Genomic DNA, 10,815 nt, shown 5'->3' on the forward strand with positions numbered 1-10,815 from the left:
CTGTGCCAGTCCATTGCCACTGAGGGGCTGGGTCCTGTCACAGCTGTCAAACAGGGTGTATACCCTGCACAGGCTGTTAGTTGATACAGGCTTATACAGTGCTGTGGAAAAGTATATTTGCTCCTTTCTGATTTCTTATTTTTGCATATTTGTCAAACTTGGAGGTTTCAGTTACAGAATTCAGTTTACCCAAGCAAGATTACTGACAGATCTTTGGAATTAAGAAATCACTTATGGGAAGGGAAGAAGGCTAAAAGATCTCAACACCCTGCTACACCCCATGTGACCAAAAACAGACACCACCAATGGCGATGAAATACCTTTCAGGAAACTCTCCTAAAAGGTAAGGAGTGTGAGTCCTCATGAGCTTCCTGATTATTCCCTGGAAGTCATTGAAAATACAATCAGCCAGCATAGGCTGTAAACAATAGTCATCCTGCTGTTTAACTGGATCTTTCTATCTAACGTTGTCACTGTTGCTCCATGGAGGAAATGGTTCTTGTGTTACATAAGATTTGAAACAGTCTTATATATGAAACTAATGTAAGTGTTCTGGCAAATGATTAGAAAATATATACTATTTATATGAATTGGGAAGCTCACTTTATGAATGTGTGTGGTCTGATAGTTGTTTTTTCAGGTGTGGGTATATAGTGGTGTATTTTGATGCAGGCCTCAGGTGGCAAATATAAAACAGTTATATAATCAGAAAAGCCTCTAATAAATAAAGGCACAATCACACAACCTGACACCAAAACTCCTGTTTATGAAAAATAAAGAGTCACAGAAAAAGATTTCATGACATGTCTGATATCAAACTCACACAACACTCCTTCTATCACTAGAAAAGCAAAACAGTTCTGGAGCTTTCATTTTAACCCCTTTGGCCATATTTATATACAAAACCTCAAAGACGCTCTACTGACTTTGTATCTATTTATTTGATGTCTTTTATCAGTTAATTTGAACTGAATAAAGCTATTTCAAGACATAACAGCACCTCCTGGCTCTGACTCTCCCGAGTGTTTTTGTTTTTTAACCATAAAAAAGAAAAGTTGTGTTGTTTTCACATCATCTGTATGGGTGTATGCAAGTCATTTGGGTGTAATAGTGTTATATGAAAGTTTTTAGGTCTGCAGGGTAAAGGTCAATGGTACCTCATGCCATCAGGGAATTTCGATTCCATGAAAGGGTGTACATGGTCTGCAACAACACTTAGCTAAGTAGTACTTTTCAAAGTAGCATCCACATGGTTTGGCAGAGCCCAAGGTTTTCCAGCAGAGAATTTGCCAAAGTATCACACTGCCTCCGCCAGCTTGCCTTCTTTATCTGGAGCATCCTGATGGTAGGTGTTCCACAGGTAAGTGGATCTGGCCAGCCACATGATGTAAAAGAAAATGTAATTCTTCAGTCCAGAACACCTTCTTCCATTGCTCCCTGGTCTAGTTCTGACGCTCACATTCCCATTGTTGATACTGTTGATACTACTTTCAGCAGTGGACAGGGGTCAGCATGCGCACCCACATACACAACAAACTGCAAGTCACTGTGTATTCTGACACCTTTCTATCAGAATCAGCATTATCTTTTTTGGCAAGTTGAACTACAGTAGCTTGTCTGTTGGATCAGACCACATGTGCCAAACATGCCTCCTCGTGCGCCAATGGTGATAGATACTGGCTACTGCAGACTGGAAACACGCCACAAGAACTGCAATTTTGGAGATGCTCTGACCCAGTTGTCAAGCCATCACCATTTGGTCCTTGTTAAATGAGCTCAAATACTTACACTTGCCCATTTTTCCTGCTTCTAACACATCAACTTTAAGGACAAAATGTTCACTTGCTCCCTAATATATCCCACCCACTAACAGGTGATGGCTTTAATCACAAAAGTCTAGTTGGTGAGTGGTTGGCAACCATTGGTGAAATGTGAGTATGCCAGATGGGCAGTGGTTGCTGCCTGTCTGTAGGTGACTATTCAGTGCTGCATCGAAAACCTTGTTCCGACTGCTTTAGTTGCTAGCAGATTAAGTAGTTGGCAAGCATCTGCAGATAAGTTGGCATTTTCTGTGCAAACTACAGAAACCACAGCAAAGTGTTACACAAACAAAGAACCTTCAAAATAAAAGTTGTGCCTTAGTGCTGAAACCAGAACATTTCAAAAGCCAGTCTTTTCAGGTTCAATAGTTCTTGAAATCTGTTATGATGTGTAACATTATATTGTTCTTGACTGGATCCAACTTTGAAAACCAAACAAGCTTACACACTGAAATAGGTGGTGTAATGTTGTGTGTAATAATGTGTGCTGTTAGGTCGGGAAAGGAAAGGTCATGCTGCCCATCAAGTGTTACTCTCTTTCTCCACCCTTTTATTTTTTTAAATAAAGAGAACAAGAAGAAATCCTGTTTTTCACATTACCACATTTCTAGAAACATTTCATGGAAACTAACCATCCACCATCATACACCCTCACTTATATTGTGATTGTGCTATGATCGCCTCACATTTAGCTCTTGGCTGCTCTTTGATGTGTGCTAAGTATAATCATTGCATCACTCTCATTCTTATCAACACTTATCCAGACGTTTAGCCTTGCCTCTTTAACTCAAAGGATGATGCAGGGAGGAATAAAATGAGGAGAAGAAAACAAAGATTCTCCTCGTGGGAACCGGTGCGGTAAGTGATACATCCTCCTCTGCACGCATGTGAGGAGAGAGGCAAGAGAAGGACTCCTCTCTTCTTGAAGCTGAGGTCATCCTAAATTAGTTAATTAAAGCAGTTTGTTGCCAAAACATTAGATCATCCCCCAGCTTGTTTTGTCATTAGCTGAACTTGTGTCCCTGCACTAGTCTCCTCTCAGTGGGAAGAACATGAAGGACAGTTTGTGTTTCCAGTGGGAGAGAGCTGCTAGTTGTAACCTTACTAATGTCCAACTTTCAACTCCCCCCGACTTTAGGTTATTACAGCCTACAAATTGTTTTGTTCTTGCATATAGTCACACTAGCGGTCATATAGCAATCCCGTCATTTTGATTCCATGTTAGTGTAGGATTAAGCATATTATCCCTTAAAATATATAGCATATAATGATATATTTGGGGATTGTACAGCTGCTTGATTACAGGGCCCTTAGAAAAACATTTCTATTTTCAGGCATGTTCGACATTTCTCATACATATTCCGTTTTTAATATATAGAATAGCATTGAAAAATGCGTATTTCCACAATATTGCTCATGAATATAAAGGAACACAACGGCTGCTGGAAAATCTGCTCTGCCTCTGCCTCAAAATTCGGTTCTGAGCCTGTTTTTTATTCTCGCGAGAACAATGGGGTTACCAAGGTACCGGCACGCAGCGTCCTCCAAAAATTGCAAATGCCTCCGGCTAGCCAATGAGGGGAGCTCGGACCGTACCAAAGTGGGAACCGGTTTAGGGGTGCTCCTTAAAGCTTTCTCAAAGAAACTTGGCAATATTAAAGGAACTCGGAATTTCACAACATGAAAGGGACAACAGTGTAAACGCATTATTACAGTACTATTGGAGAGACTGCAAAGCTTTAAATGTGCCCTTTTACAAAAGCCCAAATGTAACCGTGTGTTCAGAGTTAATTAATGGATTCGTCCGCGCCAACATTGAAAGTTTCGTGAAAGTGAACTCCAATGCCGTTAGCTTGCTGTTAGTTTACTTGTGTTTAAATGCTTTGACACAGCTGTTTGAACGTCGAACTGTATTTGCTTTACTCAGAGTTGGTTTTGCAGGTGAGTAATCTTTTTGAACTGCTCATTTGTATAGGTTAATGTTACGCACCTGTATGAGGAATACACCTTTGCCACAGTGTATTGGCTAGTGGAGTCGCATCTAAGGAAGATGGACATCTTTTTGCATTGTGTTAAGGGGACCTTAAGATACGAATTAGTTTTACTATTGAAGATATTGACTGTGGATCTGTAGGTTCGCGATTGTAGAGTCTGAAATGGCCCACTGAGCTTGCAGCAGGCCTCAAATGTTGCGGAGAACACCATGCTGGAAAATGTGCTCTTTAACTGGAAACGTGCACAAAAGAAGTGTTGCATAAGAAGAGGAAGTCGTGTAAAAGGATGTGAGTCTGGTTTAAAGGTCATGCAGAGCTTCACTGTGCTCGGGATGTTGATGTATTGAAGCTCAGGTTTTTGCCAGGGGGGAGGAAAACGGTTCCCTTTTCTGTGTCAAAGGAGGAAGTTACGGCCCTAAATGCATTGCTGTTGAATTGGAGGTCCCTTCCTGTATTGACACTAGCAGCCTTCTCTTCAGCTGATTAAGTTTTTTTTTTTTTTTTTTTTTAAACCTTTCAATCTATATAGTCTATTTTATCTAATCTATCTATGTCAAACGCATGTCTAGACAAAGTGAGTTGTTTTGTATGTGATGTAATCATGAATGAATCATGTTGGGTAATTTCTCTGTCCACTCCTCCAGGGTCAAAAGGTCAGCTGAGTTATCTTTAAGATACCACAATGGGACCTGATTACAAAATTCTGCGCGTGAGGTAGGCAGGTAAAAGATTGCAGTAATGGGCACGAGGTGAGGTAAATGCCTTGCAACACTTTTCACCTGGGGCAACAGTCACAAACACACCCTTGTAATTTCCATTCTTAATAATTTCCAGGATAGGAATGTGTGTCTTGCAGCCTAGAAAAGTCACTCACTTGCCACTTTTTTGTTGTTGCTGTGGCTTGTAATTGAGCTAATGTAGATGGGACTGCTTCTTACATCTATACTGGAAAAACATTACTACTATTCAAACATGTTTATAGCAGTGGTGAAGCTCTGGCCTACTGGTATTCGCATTTGACTGCTGAAGAATTTGCAAAGACTTTGTTTCTGAAGAGAGGAAACATCAAATAGTAGCAGGAGTGTGGGTTAGTGTTGTCTGGAAAGAAGCTTATGGGGCTTTTAGACGGAGACCCACCGCAGCCCGAGGGTGTACTTTTACTGTTTTTGAAGCAATAGACGAGATCCTGCTCTTCTAATGTGATTGGAAGATGTTGCGTTAACATTGATAACAGCCTTTTGTCTAGTTCAGAAACTTTGCATGCTACTTGGTACCAGCAGTGCCAAAATAGTGGTGGAAATAACAAAGGGCTGTTTGGTTTTGTTTTAATTCATTGAAGAGCGTGTCACTGAATAGCACTTGCGGAAACCGTGCTTGTGTGTAAGGGTGCATGGTTAGACGTAGCAATCCACTGTTTTCTTATGAATTTCCTCTCTCCTCTAAAGACGTGTTGACTCGGTCTTTTAGGTTATCTGATGCATCCTGAAGCAGAAGTGAATATCTAATATTGTAGATGACTGTAGTTATGATTTTGTGCTCGTATAAATAAAACAAATAATATAAATGCTCGCTTTGAACTTCAGCAGGTTGTGTTGACCATGTTGACTTGGATAAATGGACTGAGCTGCAGCTATGTGATTGGTTGATTAGGTGTCTATGTTGGCGAACAATTAAACAGGTGTACCTAACAAAGTGGCCAGTTGCGTAGTAGCGTTTAACACGGGACTGTAAATCTTTATAAATCAGCTTTAAATGAGCAAGGTTTTTCTTGTTTAAAAAAATTCTTTTTGCACAACATATTTCATAATATTTGCCCAAATATAAAAGACATGTTTGATCATCAAAATGTCAGGTGTGAAAAGATAAGACGATGGATACATTTGTCACAGTAAAGTATCAGACTCATGGACTTTAATGTAAGAGGAGGGGATGTGTGTAATTCTGAACCAGCAGAAACCCAGAATGATGCTTTGCTGTCCCAGAGTCTCTCCGAGCATCTTTTTAAGAACAAAAAAATCTTTCTTGTTGTTTACTTTTCAGTATTTTGGTCCTTCTGGTGGTGCCTCATCTTAATTTTAGCCTTTCTGGGAAGGGGGGGAGCAATCCTTTTTAGTCAGTGACTGTAATGTCACAGTTTGTGCCCAACATAGCTGCCACACAGACACACACATGCTGGAACATCTCATCTGAAAAGTTACCCCAGATGGCACTCATAATAGTTTGGCTCACCGCTGGAGTCTAGTCGTGTTCCGTTTTCTCTCAGCTTATCCACACTGTTTATGTGGCAGCAAGCCTGTGATTAGCTGCAAAATATCATATTTTCCATTGAAACCTACACACCATCCATCACAACAAATAGCCACCAAAATAATAGTGTGGCTTAAGCTATGTAATGCTCCACTAGCTGTAGACTGTAATATAGCCAACAACAAGGGAAAATGTTTTTCTTTGCAGAGTGCACGCTGGGTTTCCGTGTGTGTGTTTACATGTAAACACTCGTCTTTGAGAGAAAATACAATGAGTTCTGTTTTAGTCGAGTTTAGCCGAGATTAACAAAGGGAGAGTTTGGAGTGGTGTGTTCGTAGGAGGCACAAAGACTCCCACTACGCTTGTTGCAACAGTCGGTATTATTCATCGTGTCACATGGACTGACTCAGAGGCTTGCGTTTTCACACTTGCTGCCTGGAAGCTGTCAGCGTTGCATTGCTTTGCTGAGTTTGCCAAGTCCTGCTTGTTGTCTCTTTCTCTTCTTCTCCTCTTTTGTGTATTTGTAGCTTCCTGACTTGTCTCTGGCTCTCATCTGTTCCATGGTGCCACCTGTGTTTTGAATTTTATCTTCGTCCTGTCCTGCAGTTTATCTGCACTGACATGGCGATGAGGTCATCTTACACTGACACTGTTATTCAGACTGGGGAGGGTAATCTGCTCCATTTGGCCAGAGTATACAGCGCAGCCACAGCTACAGTTGGGCGTTATGCAACACTGTTCCACGAACTACTTTACGTTGGATGAACCAGATTAGTATCAGATTTATTTACTCACATGTCACTAAATATGATGTTCATTTTGATTGCAAGTAAATGGTAAATGGACTTGTGAAGGGCTTTTTGAGTCTAAGCCCTCAAAGCACTTTTTCATAGCACTTTCTAACGATCACACAGACTCCCTGTCGTCTGCTGAGTCACAGCCATCCAAATGTGCTGGCGATTAGAGGTCAAGCATCTTTTCTTGTGCCCATATATTCAGTACTGTGCAAAAGTCTTGACCCACCCATTATTTCCTGATATTTTTGCTAAGAAAATGGGAAATGGGTGCAGAGTGTGCACTGGCTGAAATGCAGCCCCAGACAATAATAATAATAATAATAATAATAATAATAATAATAATAATAATAATAGTGGATTGGATTTATATAGCGCTTTTCAAGGCACCCAAAGCGCTTTACAATGCCATTATTCATTCACTCTCACATTCACACACTGGTGGAGGCAAGCTACGGTTGTAGCCACAGCTGCCCTGGGGCAGACTGACAGAAGCGAGGCTGCCATATCGCGCCATCGGCCCCTCTGACCAACACCAGTAGGCGGTAGGGTAAAGTGTCTTGCCCAAGGACACAACGACCAGGATAGAGAGCCTGGGGATCGACCTGGGCTCTCTGTTAAAATGGTTGACAGAGCCTCAACCATTTTTCACTAACGGCTGTAGACACTGTTGTACATCTCTCATCTCCAATTAATGACAGTTTGAACCAAATATTTCATTATATTTCATTTGGATCGATCACCCAGAGTCCATTCCTGGTTCTCAGAATGACCTCGTTTCTTGTTTTTTACGCACATGGCTTTCGGATACCGTTCACACTGTGTAACCATTTTTTTCATAGATTCAACTAAAGAAATTTGAAATTGCTTCTTTGCTAAATTCTCTGTTGTGTAGACACAACACTGGTTTACCCCTTTAGTTATGTGTGTTTTTATGCTTGAATGACTCACGGGTCTGTGTTAAGTGGGTTAGCAAAGAAAGCATTCCTCTGAAAATGATCAGGTACAAAGTGTGGACTGAAAATGAGTGAAAAGAACAGCCAATGTTTAAACTTTGAAAGCCTTTCAGAAAAGCCTGGTTAACTATTGCTCAAGACCACTTTAAAAATGACAAAGTCCTCCTTGGAAACAAAATAAATCAAATGAGGGGTGACTTAAAGTGTTTGCACAATACTGTACATTGAACTCATTCCTTGGCCATTAAAAGAATCCTATTCTGCTTGTTTTCAACTCCCGGACAGTTAAAAAATAATCCTTACTTATTGTTACTAGGTCTTCGTGTAGCTCTTCAGTTCCTCTTTCAGAAACGAGCTCTGCTCCCTTTGAGGCAACTTTTTTTTTTTCTGATTGGCTGTCCATTACAGTAGACTTGAAATGTAGCTATGCAGGACTGCTGTGTTCACAGGTGGGACTGCCTAAAGCAAAGGTGTCCAACTCCAGGCCTCAAGAGCCGGTGTCCTGCAGGTTATAGATATCATCCTGGGTCAACACACCTGAATCAAATGATTCAGGCCTCTGGAAATTTTCAAGACATGTTGATGAGGTAATTTAGTCATTTAATCAGCTGTGTTGGATCAAGGACGCGTCTAAAACCTGCAGGACACCGGCCCTCGAGACCTGGAGTTGGACACCCCTAGCCCTAAAGCAAAACATGAGGAGCAGTCTGAAGTCTGAGCTTTTTGATGAGCTTTTAGACATTTATCATGTTTTAATATTTTATATTAAATATATTTTATATATTCAGTAGGGGTGGGGGAAAAAATCGATACTGTGTAGTATCGTGATATTTTGTTTGCTAATAATGTATCGATACAGGGACAGCAGAAATCGATATTTTGTTACAAAAAAAGTTTTTGTGGACTGGAACATGCTCTGACTTCAGAGCATGTTGATCCTTTTTCTGAGCAAGAATCCTTTGGTGATTCCCACCTCTAGTATTCAGTATATCTACGGAACAATTATAGGTCTACTTTAAGAAAGTCCTTCATTGCAATATTTTAATGTCATGAGATAAAAGCAGGAACTCGTAAGTGAAGGTTAATGTGAGGTTGTTGAATTTTTATGGTCTAGTGGATATATTAACTTATTCAACAACCTTCATAAAGTGTTAATAGGGGAATATTTAAGATTCATTTCAGTGTACTGCAGCTGGCTATGGTGGTGAGGATCGGCTGAAGGCTTTAAGGACACTTGAGCCTAAAGCAAGTGGAGAATTGCTTTATGTGTCTCTATGATGGGCTTACTGGGCTGCAGTGACTCCCAGCTGCACTCACCAGAAGAGGAGCTGGTTATAATGCTTCATTATATAAGAAAATTCTTGCAGAGATTGTTTACTGTGTCCTTTCAGTTGCAGATTGCTCATTCTTTTTTTTGTCTTTTCCAATTATTATTTTTGAATAGCTGAGCAAAGCAGATTTTCTGCCCCCAGTGTCTGAGAAGTGTTATTTAGAACCAAAGGCTCTAAAAACTGATCAAAAAAACATTTTTACATGTTTTTTTTTTTTTTCGTGTTCATGCTGTTTTTTTGTTTGTTTTTTACAGAGAGAATTCTTTGAATTTCCCGGTCAGGTTAAGCCCTCTCTGGTCCAAATATCCTAGATGGTAGGAGTCATGCGGCCGTACTTACAGTTTAGTCAAGTCTCCTCCTAAGAAATGAGGTCAGTGTGACTTCTGGTCCCGGCAATCTGTGCCTCTGTATCTCCTGACTTCTCGAGGTCAGCAGCTCGGGGCTCTCATGTTGGTGTAGTGACTAAGAGATAGGGCTGCTCAATTAATCGAATTTTAATCACGATTACGATCTGGGCTTTCAACGATCATTAAAAATGACTGAGCCGATTATTAGCCCCTCCCTCATTTATCCGCGACACCTTAAAGGCCGGTCCGTGAAAATATTGTCGGGCATAAACCGGTCCGTGGCGCAAAAAAGGTTGGAGATCGCTGATTAAGAGGACCCGGGGGAAGCTCGGAAAGCTAAGCAGAAGTTATTTGGAGAGGAGAGTGACTGCCATTCATTGAAAAGAGAGGTAAAAAAAAACTTCAGTGGTGTTGCACACTATTTTATATTATTTTTTTAAAGTCATTATTCAATACATTGTTATTGTTAACCCTTTAAAGCCGGTCAGAGCAGCACGCTCCGTTTTGTGTAACTATTTTTAAATCCCTGTAGAACCTGGACCGTGTAAGCTAGTGCAATAATTTGTTTTGCATATGAAACCAGAAGAGTTGTACTTACATCTTATGCCATCAGCTTGTCACGGTTTCCTTCTACATAAAGCTTTGCAAAAATTGCATAAAAAGCCTTGCAGGAATAAAAACATAATATTCCAGAAACATGCTTTGCAGATCCGATCAGCTGTTCGTAACACTTCCCACAGTGAAACAGACGTCAGCGCGAACTATCGCATGTCTGCCATTTCCTGCCTGAAACCGGAAGTGACGTCATTTTCGCGAAAAATGTAGTTTTTTACTTGTAGGCCTTAAAAGCCTATACTGGTCATGTTTGACGTTTCTGAATAGTTGCTGGAATGCTTAGAACTCGAATTGCACTGCTGGAAATAGTTTATTTTGATGCACATGCTGTTTTCTTTGCAAATTTGCATCATAGGATTGTTTTTTCGTTTTTCCTGCAGTATATAAAAATTGGTGTATCTCAAAAATAAAACTATGAAGACACTCAAAATAAATTTCCTGTTGTTGTAAACTATTTTTTGCAACTTTTTTTGTATTTAAAGTTTTGAGGGATAAACCTCTTAAATTTCTCCAAGTAGAAATATATGTAAAAAAACAAAAACGATTTTCAATTTTTTTTGTAGTTTATTGCACTTTTTTGCAATTAATGTAGTTACTATGGACTTAATGCATACATATTATTAAAATATGGGCTATAACAGTTGTATAGCAACTTGAAATGCTCCCACAAATGGCATTACAACATGTAAAAAAAAATAATATAAGCTCTGG

The 10,815-nt window shown here is 40.1% G+C and overlaps 1 protein-coding gene and 1 long non-coding RNA gene across 4 annotated transcripts in view; one reads left to right on the plus strand and one right to left on the minus strand.

Annotated features, from left to right (window-relative positions):
• Nucleotides 1-3,408: 3,408 nt before the first annotated feature.
• The window catches only part of wu:fa11c10 (protein FAM110A), a 26,144-nt gene continuing 18,737 nt past the window's right edge, over nucleotides 3,409-10,815 (plus strand). The window contains exons 1-2 of one of the 3 annotated variants that reach the window (XM_040013879.1): nucleotides 3,409-3,761; nucleotides 4,459-4,536. The gene's annotated coding sequence lies outside the window, so the exon portion shown is untranslated. The remainder of the gene's footprint in view (nucleotides 3,762-4,458; nucleotides 4,537-10,815) is intronic. The other 2 variants (XM_040013878.1, XM_040013876.1) reach the window with 2 other exon arrangements.
• Nucleotides 7,330-10,815, minus strand: part of LOC120722749 — a 20,757-nt gene continuing 17,271 nt past the window's right edge. The window contains exon 4 of the long non-coding RNA XR_005693579.1: nucleotides 7,330-7,465. This is a non-coding gene — a long non-coding RNA (uncharacterized LOC120722749). The remainder of the gene's footprint in view (nucleotides 7,466-10,815) is intronic.

Source organism: Simochromis diagramma, unplaced genomic scaffold, assembly GCF_900408965.1.
Source record: "Simochromis diagramma unplaced genomic scaffold, fSimDia1.1 OVJJ01000705.1, whole genome shotgun sequence".
Taxonomy (NCBI): Eukaryota; Metazoa; Chordata; class Actinopteri; order Cichliformes; family Cichlidae; genus Simochromis; species Simochromis diagramma.